Here is a 24,865-nt window from a genome sequence, read left to right on the forward strand (position 1 = left end):
CTTGACTTCAGCATGCAGGCATATACAGTCATGTAGTTGAAAAACTACAAGTTTAGGGAATTCGGACGAACTTTACGAGTAAATTAAAACCTTCTCAGTGTAAAAGAACTTAGTGCGTCTTTCCCCACAATGATGAATCACCAGTGGTGAATGTAGCTTTGGAACACAGGAAGGGAGTTAGTTTAACGTCTCCTAGGAAGGAAAACAAGATCAGAGCGTCGTGTCTTGTCAACTACGCGTCGTCGGTCCAAGCTAGGATTGATAAAGAGTAGGGGAGGGAATTGGCTCTGTGTTTTCTAAGAAATCTTCCCGACATTTGCTTCAAGCTCTACGGGAAAATCAAGGATAACCTAAATCTGAATGGCCATAGTGTGATTTGAACCACCATTTACCGGAGGCTGGTTTTGTATTAATCATTGCGCCACTTCGCTCGGTAAGTGGATTTTGGTTTACCACAATCACTGTGCTGTTCATGATATGTACAGGTGAATCAGAACTCTACCGACAAGCTTTCAGACGTTTTCAGGGATACTATCAGAGTATTTTGGTATAAAGGCTCGTTACAGAGCTATTGCGTTTGGTTTCTTGTCTCAGCTTTGTATCTATACCGCACTGAAAATGGTACATAACTGTGCAACAGTCGAAGTTATGCGCTGTGTGTCTCGTTTTCATTCGCTGATGGTGCCTGCTGCTGCCGATATTAATACCCTATTTTACTCGTTGGTCTCCAGTTTTCGTTCAGTACTTCTCCGTTCAGTCTGAGGCTTTGTTTTCCGGATGTGTTATTTGTGTGTTAACGGTGATAAACAACAGTACTATGGATAGGTTTACTGATGAAGAGTTGGCCGATATGTGCTTGGTATATGAGTTCACAGAATGCAATGGAAGAGTGGCATAACGACGTTCTACTGAGCTGTTTCCGCACCGATGGCACCCACTTCACATTACTTTCGCATCCGAGAATTGTTGCGTTACACTGTGTTGTACGTTTTCGTTATTGTATATTTCGGGCTTCTTCATTATTGTGAAGATATTTTCGTAGAAACTCATCGTACTCGTACACAGACACTAGGCAGCTCTACGAAAGGCGTTCAGTAAATAATGAAACCATTTTTATTTCTCTGCCGACTTAGGTTAAAAAATGCGGAATTTGTTGTGGAACATCTTAGAGTATTTCCGCTTTAGCTTCTATTGTTTCATGAAGTTCCGATGGGTGGCGGCGCTACACGTAGCCTTCAAAATGGCGTCTGCAACGGAACTGGCCGGCCGGTGTGGCCGAGCGGTTCTAGGCGCTTCAGTCTGGAACCGCACGACCGCTACGGTCGCAGGTTCGAATCCTGCCTCGGGCATAGATGTGTGTGATGTCCTTAGGTTAGTTAGGTGTAAGTAGTTATAAGTCTAGGGGACTGATGACCTCAGATGTTAAGTCCCATAGTGCTCAGAGCCATTTGAACCATTTTTTTTTTTTTGTTTTTTTGTTTTTTGGTGACGGAGCTGCGATCCAAGCAGAGAGCTGCCATTGAGTTTCTTTTGGCGAAAAATCAGATCATCGCAGTATTTATACGAGCTCGCAGAATATGTACAGAGACCTGGCAGTGAAAGAGCACCGTGAATCGTTGGGCAAGGCATCTATCATATCGCAACAAGATTGCGCAAACCTGTCCGATATCCCACGTGCCGACTCGCCACACACAACTGTAACTCCTGCAATTTTGGAACGTGCGGACACTCCCATTCTTGGTGATGGACGAATCACAACCAGACATTTCGCTGCTCAACTGGACGTCTTTGTTTGCCACTGCTGACACTCGTTCACCCGTTGGGATACTCAAAGGAGTGTGCCCGTTAGTTTCCTCGCCGCCTAACGGAAGACCATTAGTGCGGAATTGCTTGCACTTTACGAGAATAATCGTGACTGTTTCTTTTTTTTTTCTTTTCTAACATCGCCGCAGGAGACAAAACGGGGGTTCATCACTTCGAACCGGAAACAGAAAAAGTTCAAGGCCGAACCCTTAGCCGGAAAATCATCGCGATGGTTTTCTGGGACCCTGAAGGGATTTTTCTGTTTGATGTCCTCCATCAAGGAGCAATGATGAACTCTGAAGTGTATTGTGCTACCCTAATGAAATTAAAAAAAAAAAACAACTTCAGCGTGTTTGTTGTCACGAAATAAAACGAACTTCTCCTTCTTCATGACGAGGCAAGGCCTCACACAAGTCTGCGCACCTGAGGAGCTCACAAAACTTCGTTGGACTGTTCTTCCTCATCCACCCTACAGCCCGGATCTCGCACCTTCCGACGTCCATTTGTTTGGCCCAATGAAGGAGGCTCTTCGCTCGAAGCAGTACGAGGGTCATTGATACAACAAGACGTCGACGTCACAAAATGTCGTGGTTTGGGACGAAGGCGCTCCAGTCTGTCCTACAGCGAGGACTACATTACTGTGTGGCCAGCATACGGGCAGCATTTACTGCAGATCGGCACAGCGAACAACTATGGAACTAGGGCAGTCTTGGGAGCAGGGAAGTTTTAGAGCCTGAGGTGCCGTTCGTCCTTCAAACAACTGCACGTCCCACAGATCAGCAGTACAATGTTCTGTCACATGTTGTGGCTGCAGCATTTACTGACTTCATAAAAGCATTTGAGGCGGTAAGGAGCTCGCTGGGCAGTGGTGGTGGGGGTGGGGGGGGGGGGGTGCGGGGGTACTAGGACCACAAAATAAAGTACACTAGAACAGAAACTTATGGCCCAAAAAATTAAAGAATTTGCAATAGTAAAGTACACAGTTAAAAACAATCCTTGAAATGCTAGTAAGATAATAATTAAAAACAACAAGGGACGCCCCACATTGGAGGACCAAAATGAAAGTTACGAAATAATTCATGTACTAAGTAGCTGCTAGAAATTTGTTAATCGCCCTGCGGCGTTGTTCTTTACGCCATTTGATCATACTTAGAAACTGCACCAACGCTTTAAGGGCCAATGATACACATCTTTGACACAAAGCCAAAAATAATTTAGAGTTTAAAGCAGATACAGTACAATCGTTTAACAAGCAATTACAGGTCAAGACCAAACAAATTTTTCTCAACAGCTGCATAAATGGCTTAAGGCCCAATGATAAGTGTCTACCTTGACGAAACTATTTCAAGCCACACAGTTCGTTAAGAAACAAGTTTTCTCGGCCTTGAGGCCAGTTTACCGATAACAGCTACCAATCTTAAGTCGAGTAAATAACATTTCAAAGAACCTTAATAGCACTTACGACAAATGCAGAGTAACAAAATTAACGGCAGGCGGCTACGTTAGAACTTTACAATTGGGGAAGTTGCTTCAGGATTTACAGAAATTGTTTTGGAGAATTATAAGCTTAAACCCAGAGAGCTTTACACTGAGGTGACAAAAGTCGAAGGACAGCGATACGCACATGTACAGAAAGTGGCAGTATCACGTACACGAAGAATAAAAGGACAGTGCATTGGCGTACCTGTCATTTGTACTCAAGTGATTCACGTGAAAGAGTTTCCGATTCGGTTATGACCGCATGATGTGAACCAACAGACTTTGAACGCGAAATGGTAGTTGGAGCTAGATGCATAGAACATTCCAGACACCGTTAGAGAATTCAATATTACGCGATCCACAGTGTCAAGAGTGTGCCGAGAATGCCAAATTTCAAGCATTACCTCTCACGAAGGGTAACGTAGTGGCCGACGGTCTTCAGTTAACGCCTGAGAGCAGCGGCGTTTGCGTAGAGTTGTCATTAGCATCAGACAAGCAGCACTGCCTGAAGTAACCGCAGAATGTGGGACGTACGATGAATATATCTATTACGACAGTGCGGCGAAATTTGGTGTTAACGGGCTATGGCTTCAGAAGACGACGCGAGCGTCTTTGTAACAGCACGACATCGCCTGTACCGTCTCCCTGGGCTCGTGACATTATCGGTTGGCACTACATGACTGGAAAACAGTGGCCTGGTCGGATGAGTCCCGTTTCAGTTGGTAAGAGCAGCTGATAGTGTTGGAGTGTGGTGCAGACCTCACGAAGCTACAGCTACGGACCCAAGTTGTCAACAAGGCAGTTTGCAAGCTGGTGGTGTCTCCATAATGGTGTGGGCTGTGTTTGCATGAAATGGACTGTGTCACCTGGTCCAACTGAGTCGATCATTGACAGGACATGGTTATGTTCGGCTACTTGGAGACTATTTGCAGCCCTTCTCCGGGACACAATTGTTCGCAATTGGTTTTAAGAACGTTCTGGACAATTCGAAGGAATGATTTGGGCACCCAGATCGACGTATTCGAGAGGTCAGTTCTTGCACAAAATCCTGCACCGGAAATACTTTCGCTATTATGGACGGCTGTAGAGGGAGCATCGCTCATTATTTGTGCAGGGGACTTCCAACGAATTGTCGAGTCCATTCCACGGCGAATTGCTGCACTACGCCGGGCAAAATGAGGTCCGACACGATATTAACAGGTATTACGTGACTTTTGTCACCTAAGCGTATGTAGATGTTGAAAAGTGCTAGCCATCTTCGAAGAAGAGTCGGCCCACACACTGTGTTACCCGTCAAATATCCCTGACATAACGGTTAGTCCAAAACTTGCTCGCCATTGTTCTGCAACACCAAGGCCTATGTAATGACGTTTAGCTGCTCTGAATCTTAAATGCGGAGGCTTCTCGCCATATGAGATCGTCATAGATCATGTTGAACCCTAATGAGTTAAGGATCATTATGTATGTAGTCTTGTTCGCCTCTGTAACTGAGTCGTTAGCCTCAGCTGACTGCCATTTTAGGGACCTGGATTCGGTTCATGTTACTGCCATGGATTTTTACTTGGTGGTAGGACTGAAACGGTGTCCACTGAGCTTCGTGATGGCAGCTGAGGAGCTACTTGAACGAGAAGTAGCGGCTCCAAGATTTAGAAAGCTGCCAACGGCGGGAGAAAGGCGTGTTCACCGCACGCTACTTCATACCGATTCCGTATGACGCCAATGGCTGAGGATGACACGGTGGTTGGTTGGTTCCCATCAGCCTGTCTGTGGTCACAATGGTGGTTCTTTCCTTCTCTTTCCTGTATCTACTTGTATGTACTCAGTCATATGTACCATAGTCGGGTTTGCTGCTTTCAGAAACTTTGGTGGCATTTAACCTTCCGTCAGTTTCGTGACGCCGCTACTCGAGATGTATCTCTTGGACACATGTGACGATTTTAATTTTTGGAAGATGGCGGTTCTCTTGATTGGTATAGATTTGGCAAATACAGAACTGAACATCAGGCTCATTAGATCTTAAAATTAACATCAATAATTGACTTAATGTAATGCAGAATTATAGTAAATAGAAAAACAAAAGTATATTACAGATTTAAGTAAATTATTAAACCAATCAGGGTGTATCTCAGGTCTTGATTGCTCCCTACGGATAGACAATGTTCACAAACTATTTATGCATGATTTCATAGACAACCATCCGTAGTGCATTTTTTACGAGTATATTTTGATGAGGCAAGTCTTATTTCTCTCCTGGTAACAATGAGTAGCAACTTTTTGATTTCCTCTCGTCTGCTTCCAAAGAAAATTCAACGTTTTTTTGCTGTGGTCCTTTAGGTTTGTTTTTGTTTACCGACATTGACTTCATATCATCTTCCTTTGAGCTGATCTTCCAGCAGAGTCAGGTTCAAAGCACTGAGGTACTCACGCCTATTTGAGTCTTTATGTCCCGAAAGAAAATTACTCGTGAGTTGATGTCTGCAACGTGTAGTGTATGGAAAAACCACCATAGGCCATCTCCTCGTTGATCTAGCTGTACTGTGGATTACACAGAGTTTAGTATCATTATAGTGAAATATAATTGCTGGCATTTTCTCTAATCCAAAGTCTCAATGATACATTCATACTCGAAAGGAGGAACACGGTTTTTCCTGATTTAGGATATACGAAGCAAGTGTTTTGTTGTAGCTGTAGGCGGACAGGATACTATATTGCTGTCTACCCTTTGGGGATATAAAATTTGAACACTCTCTCTTTTTTTCCCACCTGTACCTGCTAAGGATCACCTCCTTTTCTGCACTCTTATTAATTCCAAAATAGTGGACAAATTTTCCGCCGTAGTGTTCTTGCCAGTATCATATATTGGCTGAATACTACTCAAAACTACTGCTTTGACACGAATATTATTTCGAAAGCGACCTTCTGGCTGTCGACTACGATATATCTGCATGTTGTAAATATAACATAGCTTAGCGTCACACAGACAAAAGGTTTTTATGCAATCTTGATATGGTTTGGATGGTATGGACTGGCGAAATCCACATTGGCCTCGAAATGCTGTTACCTGCTCATCAACAGTGACGTTTTGTCCGAGGAAGTAACGTGTCTTGCAGTTATTCACAAACATGTTGCTCACTGTATCCAGTTTATCTATTTTGCGCAGTTCTTGTTTCATGCTGCCATCATCAAAATGAATGTATCTTATTAGAAATCTGGATCGGTTTTCGGAGGTATTCATTCTGAAGATGTTGACACCAAGGTCATTTGTTGTCCTAAAGTTGTAAATATTCTGTCATCCTCCACGAAACACACCAGCTATGTATAATAAGCCAAAAGGCTTTCATTTCGAGTTAGTCTGTGTGCTTGCAATCACTACAGTGTTCAAAGATGCTGTTCAAATCATCTATTTGCCTATTGGTATTTTCCCCAATTAAAAGTAGCATATCATCACTGATGAAAAGGTTACAGTAGTCAATTCTTAGCATTTCCCACTACATAAGGCGGTTTGGTCCGTGTATTATGCGACTGTGCTGTATTGCTTTCAAGGCACTTTTCTCTGTTTCGTTCCATCCTTACCTGAATAAAAAATAGATACTATTATGTCCTTATTACTATATTGTTATTATTACTGTTATTATTATTATAGTTACATTGTTATTACAAATTCTTTTTTTATGTTGTCTTTTGTACTCACGAAAATAATAATTCGCAGTACTTTCCTGTGCTTCATTATTTTCATCAACTTCAGGATGTGTATCTGAGTCTACGGATTATCTTTCAGTTGTGTCTTCAGATTCAGAATCAGTTTCTACAAAGTGATCTTCAATGGGTACCTCACAGTAGGGAAGAAGGCGCTGTACCTTGTGAGGCAACGGGCGAGTTGTGGCGCCCTGGAAATATTCTGTAGGTTCGGAGTTGGGGCGGCCGCACGGGACGCACGACAAGGCCGCGGCCCGGCAGCAAACACGTGGTGCCGGACGTTAGCCGGACGAGGTAGCCCCAGCGCATGGTCAAATGTTCAGATGTGTGTGAAATCTTATGGGACTTAACTGCTAAGGTCATCAGTCCCTAAGCTTACACGCTACTTAACCTAAATTATCCTAAGGACAAACACACACACCCATGCTCGAGGGAGGACTCGAACCTACACCGGGATCAGCCACACCGTCCATGACTGCAGCGCCCTAGACCGCTCGGCTAATATCGCGTGGCAGCGCATGGTCTAGCCACGTGGCTGGGAATTCCATGGTGACGCTCTGCTGATGAAGGAGACACGCTGGGAGTGCCAAAGATGGCGGACTTTGTGAAACCTTAATAGCAGACATTTCACAGTTCGTATAGAAATTAATAGTATCCAGATGAATGATGACACCTCAAAAAGAAACACGTACATTACCATTATTTGCACAACAATTCTGATGGTGTAATCAGGTTTTCAATATCTTTATTAATTTAAAGTTTAGTATGTGTCAGTAAATTATATAAGTAACACCCAGCAACGAATATCCAAAATCTAAACGTTTCATCCGTTCTTCGTCGATCTTCGTGTCTTTAGAAAGCTATTAGTGTAAACCTAAATTGGTATGAATTACAGGCATGTAACTTGAATAGTAAATGAGTTATTGGAGATCAAAGTGGCCGATTCCTATCGAGCGTGTCGGGCCGTAAGTACTCCACAGATACAGGAAATAACGGTAGCAGCATGCATATATTTATTCACCTATGTCTTTGTTTATATCCGATATATACTATTCATAAAGAAATTAGTTAAATATTTACTGTGTTTTAGAAAGTATAGAGACATTAGGCTATTGGCCTTCCTTTTGTTCTATACCTTTGATATATGTCTATTTAATTTTTTTATGTATTTAATAATGTGTGTTAGAGCGTGTTTATGATCCAGCCGTAGGAATATTTATTTAATTTCAAGTTATGTCGAAAATGTTTCATTATGATTGTGAGTGTGCGTTGGCTTGAAGACAGGGTGGGAGCGCTCTAGCCAATCACAGCGCCCGTGAATGGGGTGGCTGTATGGAAGTGGGAGAACAGTATGAGAGAGGAGAGGTAGTTGGAACGGTACGACAGGAGACGGGGAGGCTGGACGCGACGGCGCGATGGAGGGCAGTCGCGAGAGGGACTTGGAGAGTGTAGAGTGGTTTACGCTTGGTCGCGGCGGATAGAAACATTTCGTAGTGCTGACTTACGCACTTGTGAGATTTCCGTGGCTTCTACAGTGAAGACGTAGTGTGCGTTTAGAAGTGAATATCTCGCGAGCTTTGTTGTTGTTCATAACTGATTACGTGCAGTAGGAATCTATTGTTTCCCTGTTATTCAACTTATCTTTTATTTAATTGCTGGACCGTCGACACCAATAAGTGTATTGCAGATATATATCGGACTCTCAAAAATACTTCTTCTGTCGTACTCATCATTTAAACTCATTAAGAAAGTATCTGCAGATTTTATTTAATTGCAATTTTTCATTTATAAACATCTTTGTTACGTTCTAAATTTGCAATTGCCGAGTGATAGGAACCTTCGACTATTCGACTCAAGTGTAGATTCATATTGTGTACTGTAGTCTCAGTAGTATTTTGCCAATGATGCGGCAACTACGTATCACAGCCCCTAGACAACTAAACCAGCCAAAACTTTTAATATTTCAACATTGAGTCGGAGGGTACGAAGTTGAGGGCCACCACACCACCATCATTTCAATTTATTATTTGAAAGCCCGCAATTGGGGGCTCGTCCAGGATATGTGTCCTGCAAAATGGTAATTCCTTTGCTCTCTGTTATTCAGCATTCTGTGTGAAGTGTAAAATCCTTCGCAAAACCAGTAGAGATTTCTGTAGAGTGAACTCCCCACAAAATACAGTGCGAGATCGGTTTTTTTTCCGCAAGTAGGTTTCTCCAAATAGAGAAAATGGTTCAAATGGCTCTGAGCACTATGAGACTCAACTGCTGTGGTCATAAGTCCCCTAGAACTTAGAACTACTTCAACCTAACTAACCTAAGGACAGCACACAACACCCAGCCATCACGAGGCAGAGAAAATCCCTGACCCCGCCGGGAATCGTACCCGGGAACCCTGGCGTGGGAAGCGAGAACACTACCGCACGACCACGAGATGCGGGCCAAATAGAGAAATTACGCAGTAATTTTCACAACTAACACATGCTATCGATAGAGGTCCTAATCTATCGCGTTAAAGGCAATTTGCGTGGGGGCTCAGAGTCTAAATAAACTGAGTGCAGGGAACAGTAGCGGTTAGTGCGTTTTACAGACAGCGGCATCAGAGACGGATGGAACACACGGTCATCGGCAGCAGCTACAGTTTCACGAGGCGATTTTCTCCAGTGGAGGACGCATTTCAACAGCAGTACGCCAGCAGCTTCTTCGAGTACTCCAGGGCAGCCTTCAGTGTCGACTTCCACTACAACCGACGGCAGAGGGAACCCTTTCAGATCAGATAAGTGCCTGCGCAAGTAATGGAACAGTGTTTAACTCTGAAGTTCAAGCTCCACTTACAGATCTCGTGAATATAAAACAGTCATCTAGTATGTGTAAATCTGAAAACGGAAGTGAGCCGGTTAGTCCGAAATCAGAGCGCGTAAGTGTAACTACAAGGAATTTAGGCAAGGGGAATGAGTGTGGGGGAGATATGGTGTCTCAGCTAATGCAAATGATCCAGGGATTGGGAACTAATATGAAAACAATGGCAAATAATATCAGTACAATTCAAACAGTTACGGATACAATTTGGACTGATTACAATGCGTACTGAAATAGATTCCGCTGTGAAAGACGATGTTGAAAAACTTATGGGTAACCTTGAAAAAGCAATTGATGATAAATTAAAATGTGTCCGAGTGGATATGGGGAAAATCACAGACGAAGTTGTAATAGTAAAATCTAAAATCGAAACAAGGGAAATAGATCTTGGGGAAGAAATGGATAAGATAGAGACAGAACTTGGGGTCAAGGTAAGCGACTGTAGAAAAGCGCAAGATGCTCATAAAAGCGATGTAAATTTAACAATTAGTGGCATTGCCAATCGTGTAGGTGGTGAGGGGGAGAAAGACGTGGGAAAAATTAGAGATGAAATAGAGTCCAGTATCACTAGGGAAAATGAATTTAAAAAACAAATGCAACAGATAAAAAGTGATTTAAATTTGTTAGCCTCCTAACAGGCCACGGCGGTTATAAATATCCCTTGGGCAAATACCGGATCTGTGAAATGTTACACAGATGACGGAAGATATCACCCAGTAAATTTCTTGGCTTCGTGTAGGGACGCTTTTGTTCACGGCATGTCGGACGAAGCGAAAATAAAGTACGTTAAACGGCATTTGGAGGGAGATCCACAGTCTTGGGCAAATGTTAAATGTAGTTCGTGTGAATCGTACGAAGAGTTCGAAAAGTGTTTTTTGAATAAATTTTGGAGAAAGGTAAAACAGATGTGAATCCAAAATGAATTCCTAAACGGGCCAAGTTACAGGTACGGTAATGGGACGATGAGAGATTTTTGCAAGCGAGAACTTGACAAACTTATGCATGTGAAACTTCCGTTGGGGGTTTTAACGGAAATCACCATGTTAAAAAGGCGACTACACGAAGATTTGTAGTGGGATCTGGTCCATAGTCCATGTGATTCTGTGGACGAATTTCTGGAATTTGTAGAAAAATTAGAGAGGGCTTTGAAGTTCAAACCTCAGAGGAAACTGGGTGGTAGTTATCAGAATGGGAATCCAAATAACCACCACCAAAATAATAATCGTGAGAGAAATCAAAAGAAATCTCAGGGAGATAGTAGCTGGAATGAGCAGAATGGTCGGAGAACGAACAGGAACCTCCGTGAATGGGATCCGAGTAAAGAACGCAGATTTGAAGGGAGAAATTCGCGCGAAGTGCAGTCGCATAACAACTGGTTGGGAAACTGATGTTCGCCACATCTCAGGTCCGGGGATGGCGATCTGAACAGATCTGAACAGATGAAAAGGGGTGGAGATAATGGTAATGGTAGAAATGTTGATAGGTTTGGAGAAAGGCAACAAATATGTAATATGGGGTATGTTAAAGACGAAGGCTATGTAGGTGTCTCTTTCAATAAAAGCAGACGCGAACGGCGGAAGCATTGATTTATGAGAGATTTAAGTAAAAGTAATGAGAATAAATTTGCGGGGAATGATGTAAGTTATGAATGTGTAATGAATGAGTGTGTGAATGGTGATGAAAGGAAAGATTCAGTGGTTCAAAAAGAAGTTAAAAAGGAGATGAATTTTGTGAAAGCAAATCGTGTGGAGAGTTCTGAAGAGGTATTAGCAAATAGTAGCGATTGCAGTTAGGAAAGTGACTTAGTAGCAAGTATCTGTGAAGCGGCGAAAAGCTTCGATGTTAGTGCAGGCAGCGTAGCTTTGGTCTCGCCAGCTGCAAGTGAGGGTGATTGTGTTTCGGCGGAAAGCGTCGATATTACTAAGGGGGGTTTAGCGTTGGTCTCGTCAGCAGTTGAAGCTAAAAACGTATCGGCAGAGATAGATAATTTCTGTTTAAAGGAACAGACTGATGGTAATTTATATAATGATGTAATAGCTACTGGTATTGATACTTCGGAGGAAGGAATTTACGCGATTCTAGTCACGAATGAAGGCGTAACGAAAATTATTGATGAATGTGTGGATCTAAAACGTTTGTCAGAGTATGAATGTGAGAATGTACGTGAAGTAGGATGGGGGTTAATCTGGATGAAAGTATGCAGAAATGGCAGTGTGTGCTGATTTTTGTCCGATCACAGCGGAATGTAGCAAGTCTGGAAGGCCCAAAATTGTACAAAACGGTAGCAGCAATTTCTGTAATGTAGCGGCGCAGGATAAAGTTGTGTACGATTCACGTAAAGTTAATTTGTCGACGGAGGAAAGTAAGGTTTCTGATGTGAATTTTTGTAGTGATTTAAATGGTGTATCAGGAGATAAGGTTGGTGGGATGAATATTTATGGTGATGATGGCTTAGGCATCGATGTATTATCTCAGGAAGATAAAGTGTTTAACAGTGAACAGATGAGTAATTTTGTTGGAGCTGCAAGTGTCGATATTTTGGAGGGGAAAAACAGCAAAGTTGTGCATGCTGTGGGTAGTGAATCGGCGAATGTGTGGAAGAACAAACGGAAAATTTAGAGAGGACTGAAGTAAATAGTGTGGATGGGGATAGTCTGTGTAATGAAGTTCGTACGAATTGGTATATGAAAGAGGAGTGTGATTCTAGTGAGACTGACTGGCGTTGGTATGGTAGAACATTACTGTCGTTGTGCCGCATATATGGAAACGACAGAAGTTTAAAATTGCTAAGAGTATATAGAGAAAGGGCAGAAGTGAAAAGCTGTTCTAATCTGTAATTAGTGGTAGTAATTTTGGAGGGATAATTTATATGTTTATTTGGGGATTCACTAGTAATTTGTTAGTTTATTGTGGCATTGTAAGTATGCAAAAGGGGGAATTTTAGGCCCTGAGGATGCTTGGAGGTGAGTGACGTCGTGGATTTAAGTAAAAATCTGTATTGATTTATGCTTGTATATGAGTGTGGTAAAGAATTTAGTGGTCAATTGGAAGAGTATTAAAATTGTAATTGTATGTGAATGCATTTTTTGGTGCGTGGAGGTAGGAAGGATTTATTAAGATCAATTAAATAGAACTTATGGGAATTTGAGCTTACTGTGATTCAGTCGTTTGCCTTGTGACTTTGATCCTAAAACATCGTTTTCCGCTGGAGGGAAGCGTTAGCGAGGATCCTGGTTGGTTTTGGGAAATCGTTTGTTGATGGCTTTCTACTTCTGGTTTTCATTGTATACAGATTTGTCACGATAAACGGTGGAACTCGGAATTAAGAGACAGACACGATTTCTGTGAGGCACATGGTCAAAAGACTGATGTGAGTTGATCAATACTTAGTGCTAAAATCCATGTGCGTGTGTGTAGTGTGACGAAAAAAATTAGTGCAAGAAGGAGCCTTAGCGCTGAGTGACTGGCACAAGAAGTGCTTACAAAACCACACAAAAGTGAAAGTGATTTAAAAATTTTATTTCTTGTCCAAAAACTTGATGATGCATAACTGAAATGCAGGCATTTAACTAATATGCCATTTTGTTCAAAATATGTGTTAACTTAAGTTACTTCGAAATTCATGTTGCTCCCACACCACTACCAATTTATTCTAAATACTACTGGACTCGCATTTAATGATTCAATTCTGTTCTTTGAAAATTGTTTTATATGCACTTTGTAAGACGTTGGGGTCTCCTGACCTTGATTGCTTACATATTCCGCCCTCACAATCATATTCCGCACATCAAGACGCTTCATTTGAACCCAAACTCGACAAGATAAAGTCAATGTTGTATGCCCGCATCTCGTGGTCGTGCGGTAGCGTTCTCGCTTCCCACGCCCGGGTTCCCGGGTTCGATTCCCGGCGGGGTCAGGGATTTTCTCTGCCTCGTGATGGCTGGGTGTTGTGTGCTGTCCTTAGGTTAGTTAGGTTTAAGTAGTTCTAAGTTCTAGGGGACGTATGACCACAGCAGTTGAGTCCCATAGTGCTCAGAGCCATTTGAACCATTTTTTCAATGTTGTATGAATTCATGTAAACAATATGCAAATAACTAATAAATCGCAAGTGCGCACTGTGGTTGAAATACTCGAGGCTGGCGTACACACATGCATTCCAGACACGACGGTCACAGGAGCTTTTAGTTCGAGAGAGGCAACTGCACACCAGGAGGCCGGTCCCAACCCATCTACGTCGGCTGGTGGATGCCCGTGGAGCAGACAGCATTTGCCCGAGGGAAAGGAGGAACAACCCCGTGTTCGGCTTAAAAGCAAATTCCACTACATTGTATGGGAGCGGCCAGCCTACGCATTCTTTACACATAGCACACAGTTTCAGAGATTTTCACAGAGAGACAGCAAACGCCAAACGCCGATACTACAGATTTCCGGATTGGACGCCTTAAACGAAACGTCATTCTTCCGTTTTAGAAGACCAAAGCTGATTGGCAGACCATATTTGTGACGCCTTGAGCTGAAGGACTAATGGAAGAGACTGGAAGATACACGCCTTCACGTCTGGCGTGGAGAGGCGCCATTCCGTTGTCACTATTGGAGCAAGGAACAAGTCTCTCCTCAGTACTTCACTGGGAGAGCACCTCTGTCGAGAGTGAATTGAAGTGTGACTCTCTATATTGAGTCCTTGCGATTAAGCGTTGTTCACTGTGTTGGCTGACACACTTATTGTACGGTGCGAGTGGACAGAGTTATAGTTAAATGCCTGCGAGGGAATTTTTGAGTGGCATCGCGGTGGACTGGTTATCTGACCGGTGTACCACGCCAATAGTTAGATTAGGGGCAAATAGGAATCCTTGACTTCATCAAGGCGTAGGGAGAATTTGATTGGCGAATGTCAATCCAGATAGAACGAGAGTTATCTTATTTGTCAGCAGTGAGCGGTGCAGACAGCAGTCATCACAGCTTACGGTATTGTGCACTACAGCTATTGCGAGCCCTATATTTCCTCCACAACAGTACACTTCACTGCATTTCACACGGGACAGCCTCGACCGTACCTAGCAACATACTAAAGGATAATTATTCAAGTTGAGTGGGTGCGCCTCTCAACCATTGTGCCATGTCAACAACAATCTTAAACTTTGTATAGAAATTTCATTAGCGAATCCTATCCTTAAGAGGTAACTTCACATTCCGAAAAGAACCAAGATATAACTTGTTCAATTCATAACTAAAAGTGCCTTGTGATTTCTCAGAATTTTTGCAACATAAATAATAACTTTTGTTAGTTTCATGTTTTTCTTACCGTAACTAGCACTACTGCAGTACCCAAGTATCCCACTAGTTACGTAAGAAATTTTGTGAACTTTTGTGTCATTTGCTTACAGTGGACAACTCCAGAAGATGTTTAATGCTGAAAGTTTTTCAGGCATTTCTCTTTAGAACATTAGGAGCGTCTGTCTGACTTCTGTAGTAGTGTGGGGGTGGAAATTCCATCTTGCAGGAGCCACAGGGTAAAGGGTACATCTCAGATTAATCCGTTGAGCATAATAACAGAATAGCAGATCAATCCGTTGTGCACAGAAAATGGCGACCCTGCCAGAATAGGAAAAATAGGTAAACTACCAGGATAGGAAAGTGTCAGGATAGTTAGGTATGGCAGGTCGCAGCAGTAGCACTTTGAAGAACTTTCTTTCATGTATTAAATAGCTATTTGAAAAGATTGGGATCAGAATAGATACAGGTAGTGAAGAAAGCAGAATTGTAAGGAAAAGGGCGTGTGTTACTGTGTTGGAAAATTTTGCATTTTTTACTATTTTTGTGTAGCTGTTAGGGCATAGAATTTTCAGGTGATAGACACAGACGCAGAGTGATGCTGAGACGCAGCATCATATAAATTAGAATTAAGAAACAACATTTTTCTCCCTTTGCAAGTGCACAGGTAGAGATTGGAGACTGTAGCAGAGCAGACAGAACATTAGCTGAGAAGTCACGACGTTGTTGTTGTTGTTGTTGTTGGTTCAACCAACTAGTAAGTGGTCGTACAGTTTTGTAGATAAGGTTGTGGTGTGTTGAAAGAATTTCCATGTTAACGAGAGCACAAGCCAAAAGGTTATGTGAGAGCAGCAAGTAGACAAGATGGGGGAGAATCAACCAGATAGACAGCAGGTAAACGAGCTTATTGAGAATAGGACAGAAGGTGAACCTGAAAATAGGACAGACAGTGAATCAGAGAATAGGACAGTCGCGGAGTTGGAGAATGAGCAGGCTCAGATAGACTGTGATGAAATTGAGACAGATCAGACAGATGGGAATCGAAGGGACGAGAACATCGAATTTCCAGAATATGAAATTCCAAGTAGGGCACATTCTGAGCCAGAAATAGACAACCTACGTAGGAAATGACAAAGATAAGAAGCGAAACGAGCACAGGAAACGCGTTTGTTTGCCGCATATTCAGGGACAGAATACGCGCCAATACAGTTAATGAACCGGCAGTTAGCTAACGTTCACAGAGAAGTAGACAGTGAGGAAGAGGGGGAACATTTAGAATACGTCGAACCTATCGTACACATTCTAAATATGCCCCAACAGCAGACACAGAATTTTGCGGAGTTACGAGCGCCACGCAAAGGTTCCGTAACAGACGCAACTGTACCTGCAAACACAAGACATACACAACAGAGAGGGCAGAATGCGGAGTTGTTTGCGCCACGTAATGGTTCAATGACAGACGCAACTAGCCCTCAACACAGACAGCACGGGTTATTGCAGTTATCAAACTTAGAAACGCCACAGCATAGCCCAGTAAACGACGCAACCGGCCGAGTGGAAAACAGTAGATCGAGAATACATAGTTCAGCAGAAGGTAGTGTTACAGGACAGGACGCGATCATGGAGATGTTACAAAAAATGAACGCTAGTATGACGAAACAGAATCAGGCTATTAAGACACAGATCCATCAGGACAATCAGAACTTGAGACAAGAGATTAAGACACAGATCCAACAGGTTAAAATCCAGATGGAAGAAGGGATCACCAGAATTGATAGTCAGATTACTCATATAAACAAAGACGCGAAAGAATCTAGAGAAAAAATTCAGGTACTAACACAAGGTCAGCAGCAATTACGCACTGACGTGGACAAGGTCCAATTGGACATTGTAAACGTTGACAAAAAGGTGGAACGTTTTACGAAAAAAGCCACTCGAACAGCAGTGCAAATTTCGGAAGAACAAGCAATTCAAAGCAAGGTCGCAAAGGTTGTACTGAAAAAATATGATCAGCGGATCAATAAAATAGATCTTAAAAATAAAGATCAGTTTGAAAAGCTTCGAACAGAGTTGATACAAACTATCGAAGAAAAGATCGAGACCGATTACACCTGCAGCGAAACAACTGACGCGTCAAGCATTAATTCAGTACACGAACACGCGCCGTCTAATAAAGTTCAAGTAGAACCAAGGCTAGACGTAACACTCGCGCAGAAATCGAAACAGGAAACCCCGATTAAAGTAATACGTGGCATGCCACAGGACCAGGCACAGTACCTAGAAAAACGGAACACATACATTCAGCCGATACCAATCGAAAGACAGGCAACTGAACCAGTAAATCCAATGACGCAACATAATAGCAGCACAGGTACTATACCACGAACGACGAGAGTAGAAACACACGAACAACACTTTTGTTCACCAATGATACGATATGACGCGGATATGAGTCAAGAAATTGAGAATAGGCAGACAGGCAGTACATTACCATAGAATAAACACGACGACACAAGCAGTGACAGATTATTTGAGTCCATGAATCAGACACAAACAGGATTTATGAGTAGATATGATGCAGACCACTTCCTTACAGTTAGAAAATTTCAACATTTCAAGGAAGAAGGCGGTAGCTTGCATGCACGCACATTCATCGACCAGTTTCAAGTAGGCTTACCAAACCACTGGAGCGTAGCTCACAAACTTGACTTCATTTGTGCACACATGTCAGGGACAGTAGCAGAGGTGATGCAAAAGATCGCGGCTACCTGTACGTCTTACGTACTGTTCAGAACAGCATTTCTCGAAAGATATTGGTCGCGCAAAACAAAGTTAAATACAAGTTACTTCAGATGACACCACATGAAAACTCAGGATAGGAAAGCGTGGTAAAATTCTTTGATACAATGGACAAAAAGAATCAATGCCTACACAAACCATACAGTAACGGAGAGCTGATACGTCTTTGTAGAATGAAATTACCGGTAAAGTATCAACAGGCACGTGTAGTAAAAAAATGAAAATAACTCCTGCCATAAATCTTCACCCCTCCTCCTTATCTCCCCGTTATCCCTAACAGGTGCTCCCATAATTTCTTCTACTTTTGTAATGTTATCTTTCTTGGCCCAGTACCATGAGGCCTGCTCTCTTATTTTTATATCCAGTGGACAGAACCCCATTATGATTGACAGGGCTCCCCCCGATGATGTTCTATAAGCCCCTACAGATCTTAGAAGCATGTTCCTTTGTACTCTTCTCACCGTCATGGCGGGCACCACCCTCGTGAGCCTGTGAGCCCAGACTCCCGAGCCGTAACCCACTATTGATGTCAATATACTGTTATGATATAATTTTATTAGATGAGGCGGAAGGTGAAATCTTTTATGTCCAAAGGAAACGAAGTTATTTAATAGTTGTAATGCTTTCTGGGTTACGGTTTAAATGCGCTTTGCGAAGTTCCACCTTTCGTTGATGATGATTCCCAAGTAACGTGCTTCCCATCTCCGGAGAACTGGCATGCCCTCGATTCTCACGGTTGGGTTTCTAACTAGCTGCCCTTTGAGTAAGAGATAAGTCGATTTAGTAGGGGAAATAGTCGTCTTAGTGTTGGGGCACCATAGTTGCAATTTGTCTATTGCTCTCTCTATCTTAGGTTCTATGTCCTCGCGACTTCGGCCGCCGACCAACAGGAGGAGGTCATCATCGTAGGCTATCACCTCTAGCATATCTTCAGCCCGTTGCAAGGTGTTCAGAAGAGGCTCCATGTGGTTGTCCCAAAAAAGGGGACCCAACACGGATGGGGGACTGATGACCTTAGCTGTTTAGTCCCCCTTAAACATCCTAACAACCACCACCACCACCACCACCACCCAACACAGAGCCCTGGGGGCATACCTTGGTGATAGTTTTCCCGACTTTCCCGCTAGGGGATGATAGCCATACCTACCGATCCTCACAATAGCTCCTCAGACAGCCATATAGCAGCCCTGAACACGCTTTCTCCCGGAGACATGAGAAAAGCGAAGGCTACCACAGGTTGTCGAAGGCGCCACTGATGTCCACCATGATGCCAACAACATACTTACGCAGGGCTGAGCTGCAGACCTCGGCCGCCAAGGCGATTGCGTCAGATGCCGATCGCCCAGGCCTGAAACCGAATTGCCTGTTGCTCATCCCATGCAGCATGCGGTGAGCGGTCAGTCTGTTAGCTAGTAGTTTTTCCAGAAGTTTGCCAAAGCCATCCAGCACACAGATGGGTCTGTAGGATTTGGCCTCGGCAGGATCCTTCTCAGGGCTTTTCTTAATAATCACTATGTTAGCAACTTTCCAGATCTTTGGAAATCTGCCCTTCCTGAGGTATTCATTGAAAAGGCGTGTAAGTGGTGCAACTAGCTGTGGGGATAAGAACTGCACCACCTCCGCCACAATGTCGTCTGGCCCGGGAGATTTCCCTCTCCTTAGTGACTTGATGAGAGTGGCAACCTCCTCCTCAGAGAAGGGGAGGACCGCTCCATCATTTTCGTACCTAACAAGGTCTTGGTTTCGTAGTTGTTGCTGTCCTTTGGTATCATCATTCCTATCATCATCAGGCAGCAGGGACTGGAGGAGGACCTCAGCAGTTTCCTGCCAGGATTCCGTCATCCCACCCATGTGCCCAATCGTTGATAACATCATTGGGGAACGGATATTCTCCCTTACTAATTTATAGGGCACTGCCCAAGGCTCAAGGGCCTTATATTTCCCTAACACCAAAACATAAATTGTAGAATTTAAAAAATAGAAACAATAGCTATAAAGAAATCATTAGAAAAAATTGTTAAGAATGGCTGAGAAAAGTTTATTGGAAAACCCCCAGACAAAAATGTTGTCAGAAGGAGGGAGGTATGTAAGACATCGAGGTCTCCTGACCTTCATTGCTTACATATTCCACCCTCACAATCATACTCCACACATCAAGACGCTTCATTCGAACCCAAACTCGATAAGATAAAGTCAATGTTGTATCAATTCATGTGAAAGATACGCAGATAACTAATAAATCGCAAGTGCACACCATGGTTGAAATACTTGAGGCTGGCGTACACACATACATTCCAGACATGACGGTCACAGGAGCTTTTAGTTCGAGAGAGGCAACTGCACACCAAGAGGCCAGTCCCAACCCATCTATGTCGGCCGGTGGACGCCCATGGAGCAGACAGCGTTCACCCGAGGGAAAGGAGGAACAACCCCATGTTCGGCTTAAAAGAAAATTCCGCTACGTTGTATGGGAGCGGCCAGCCTATGCATCCTTTACACATAGCATGCAGTTTCAGAGATTTTCACAGGGAGACAGCAAACGCCAAACGCCGATACTACAGATTTCCAGATTAGTTGCCTTAAACAAAACGTCATTCTCCCGTTTTAGAAGAGCAATGCTGATTGGCTGACTATATTTCTGACGCCTTGAGCTGAAGGACTAATGGAAGAGACCGGAAGATATACCCCTTCACGTCTGGCATGGAGAGGCGCCATTCCATTCTCACTCTTGGAGCGAGGATCAAGTCTCTCCTCAGTACTTCACTGGGAGAGCACCTCTGTCGAGAGCGAATCGATGTGTGACTCTCCATATTGAGTCCTTGTGATTAAGCATTGTTCACTGTGTTGGCTGACACACTTATTGTGCGGTGTAATTGGACAGAGTTATAGTTAAATGCCTGCGAGAGAATTTTTGAGTAGCATCACGGTGGACTGGTTATCTGACCGGTGTACCACGCCAATAGTTAGATTAGGGGCGAATAGGAATCCTTGACTTCATCAAAGTGTAGGGAGAGTTTGATTGGCGAATGTCAATCCAGATAGAACGAGAGTTATCTTATTTGTCAGCAATGAGTGGCGCAGACAGCAGTCATCACAGCTTACGGTATTGTGCACTACAGCTATTGCGAGCTCCATATTTCCTACACAACAGTACACTTCACTGTATTTCACACGGGACAAACTCGACCGTACCTAGCAACATTCTAAAGGATAATTATTCAAGTTGAGTAGGCGCGCCTCTCAGCCATTTTGCCAAGTCAACAACAATCTTAAACTTTGTATAGAAATTTCATTAGCGAATCCTATCCTTAAGAGGTAACTTCACATTCCGAAAAGAACCAGAATATAACTTGCTCAATTCATAACTAAAAGTGCCATTGTGATTTCTCAGAATTTTGGCAAAATAAATAATAACTTCCATTAGTTTCATGCTTTTCTTACACTAACTAGCACTACTCCAGTACCCAAGTATCCCACTAGTTACGTAAGAAATTTTGTGAATTTTTATTTCATTTGCATTGGTGGCCAAATACTTCCGGCATAAGAAGTCAGCCTCATTCTGCCAACAGCCTTGTCAAAGAGGGCGGAGGAGTGGATAGAGGTTCAGGGCACTCTCTTGTCCTAGGGGTGGGAAATTGCCCCTAAAGGGGGAAGAATCAGCAATGATCAACGACATGAGGATGCAGAAGGCAATGGAAACCACTACATTAAAGACACGTAACGTGTATCCACAGGACATGTGGCCTGTAATTGAAGAAGTGTCATGATGATCTCTCCATTGGCAAAAGATTCCGGAATAGTCCCCCATTTGGATCTCCGGGAGGGGACTGCCAAGGGGGAGGTTACCATGAGAAAAAGATTGAATAATCTACGAAAGGATAACGTTCTACGAGTCGGGGCGTGGAATGTCAGAAGCTTGAACGTGGTAGGGAAACTAGAAAATATGAAAAGGGAAATGCAAAGGCCCAATCTACATATAGTAGGGGTCAGTGAAGTGAAGTGGAAGGAAGACAAGAATTTCTGGTCAGATGAGTATCGGGTAATATCAACAGCAGCAGAAAATAGTATAACAGGTGTAGGATTCGTTATGAATAGGAAGGTAGGGCAGAGGGTGTGTTGCTGTGAACAGTTCAGTGACCGGGTTGTTCTAATCAGAATCGACAGCAGACCAACACCGACAACGATAGTTCAGGTATACATGGTGACGTCACAAGCTGAAGATGAACAGATAGAGAAAGTGTATGAGGATATTGAAAGGGTAATGCAGTATGTAAAGGGGGACGAAAATCTAATAGTCATGGGCGACTGGAATGCAGTTGTAGGGAAAGGAGTAGAAGAAAAGGTTACAGGAGAATATGGGCTTGGGACTAGGAATGAAAGAGGAGAAAGACTAATTGAGTTCTGTAACAAGCTTCAGCTAGTAATAGCGAATACCCTGTTCAAGAATCACAAGAGGAGGAGGTATACTTGGAAAAGGCCGGGAGATACGGGAAGATTTCAATTAGATTACATCATGGTCAGACAAAGATTCCGAAATCAGATGCTGGATTGTAAGGCGTACCCAGGAGCAGATATAGACTCAGATCACAATATAGTAGTGATGAAGAGTAGGCTGAAGTTCAAGACATTAGTCAGGAAGAATCAATACGCAAAGAAGTGGGATATGGAAGTACTAAGGAATGACGAGATACGTTTGACGTTCTCTAACGCTATAGATACAGCAATAAGGAATAGCGCAGTAGGCAGTACAGTTGAAGAGGAATGGACATCTCTAAAAAGGGCCATCGCAGAAGTTGGGAAGGAAAACATAGGTACAAAGAAGGTAGCTGCGAAGAAACCATGGGTAACAGAAGAAATACTTCAGTTGGTTGATGAAAGGAGGAAGTGCAAACATGTTCCGGGAAAATCAGGAATACAGAAATACAAGTCGCTGAGAAATGAAATAAATAGGAAGTGCAGGGAAGCTAAGACGAAATGGCTGCAGGAAAAATGTGAAGACATCGAAAACGATATGATTGTCGGAAGGACAGACTCAGCATACAGGAAAGTCAAAACAACCTTTGGTGACATTAAAAGCAACGGTGGTAACATTAAGAGTGCAACGGGAATTCCACTGTTAAATGCAGAGGAGAGAGCAGATAGGTGGAAAGAATACAATGAAAGCCTCTATGAGGGTGAAGATTTGTCTGATGTGATAGAAGAAGAAACAGTAGTCGATTTAGAAGAGGTAGGGGATCCAGTATTAGAATCGGAATTTAAAAGAGCTTTGGAGGACTTACGGTCAAATAAGGCATAAGGGATGGATAACATTCCATCAGAATTTCTAAAATCATTGGGGGAAGTGGCAACAAAACGACTACTCACGTTGGTGTGTAGAATATATGAGTCTTTCGGAAAAGCATCATCCACACAAATCCGAAGCCGGTAAGAGCTGACAAGTGCGAGAATTATCGCCCAATCAGCTTAACAACTCATGCATCGAAGCTGCTTACAAGAATAATATACAGAAGAATGGAAAAGAAAATTGAGAATGCGCTAGGTGACGATCAGTTTGGCTTTAGGAAAAGTAAAGGGACGAGAGAGGCAATTCTGACGTTACGGCTAATAATGGAAGCAAGGCTAAAGAAAAATCAAGACACTTTCATAGGATTTGTCGACCTGGAAAAAGCGTTCGACAATATAAAATGGTGCAAGCTGTTCGAGATTCTGAAAAAAGTAGGGGTAAGCTATAGGGAGAGACGGGTCATATACAATATATACAACAACCAAGAGGGAATAATAAGAGTGGACAATCAAGAACGAAGTGCTCGTATTAAGAAGGGTGTAAGACAAGGCTGTAGCCTTTCGCACCCACTTTTCAATCTGTACATCGAGGAAGCAATGATGGAAATAAAAGAAAGGTTCAGGAGTGGAATAAAAATACAAGGTGAAAGGATATCAATGATACGATTTGCTGATGACATTGCTATCCTGAGTGAAAGTGAAGAAGAATTAAATGAGCTGCTGAACGGAATGAACAGTCTAATGAGTACGCAGAATGGTTTGAGAGTAAATCGGAGAAAGACGAAGGTAATGAGAAGTAGTTGAAATGAGAACAGCGAGAATCTTAACATCAGGATTGATGGTCACGAAGTCAATGAAGTTAAGGAATTCTGCTACCTAGGCAGTAAAATAACCAATGACGGATGGAACAAGGAGGACATCAAAAGCAGACTCGCTATGGCAAAAAAGGCATTTTTGGCCAAGAGAAGTCTACTAATATCAAATACCGGCCTTAATTTGAGGAAGAAATTTCTGAGGATGTACGTGTGGTGGAGCACAGCATTGTATGGTGGTGAAACATGGACTGTGGGAAAACCGGAACAGAAGAAAATCGAAGCAGTTGAGATGTGGTGCTATAGACGAATGTTGAAAATTAGGTGGACTGATAAGGTAAGGAATGAGGAGGTTCTACGCAGAATCGGAGAGGAAAGGAATATGTGGAAAACACTGATAAGGAGAAGGGACAGGAGGATAGGACATCTGCTAAGATATGAGGGAATGACTTCCATGGTACTAGAGGGAGCTGTAGAGGGCCAAAACTGTAGAGGAAGACAGAGATTGGAATACGTCAAGCAAATAATTGAGGACGTAGGTTGCAAGTGCTATTCTGAGATGAAGAGGTTAGTACAGGAAAGGAATTCGTGGCGGGCCGCATCAAACCAATCAGTAGCATGATGACCAAAAAAAAAAAAAAAAAAAAATTTCATTTGCTTACAGTGGAAGACTCCAGAAGATATTCATTGCTGAAAATTTTTCGGGCATTTCTCTTTAGAACGTTAGGAGCGTCTGTCTGACTTCTTTAGTGCCGGCCGAAGTGGCCGTGCGGTTAAAGGCGCTGCAGTCTGGAACCGCAAGACCGCTACGGTCGCAGGTTCGAATCCTACCTCGGGCATGGATGTTTGTGATGTCCTTAGATTAG

The sequence above is a fragment of the Schistocerca serialis genome, chromosome 1 (assembly GCF_023864345.2).
Source record: "Schistocerca serialis cubense isolate TAMUIC-IGC-003099 chromosome 1, iqSchSeri2.2, whole genome shotgun sequence".
In the NCBI taxonomy this organism is placed as follows: domain Eukaryota; kingdom Metazoa; phylum Arthropoda; class Insecta; order Orthoptera; family Acrididae; genus Schistocerca; species Schistocerca serialis.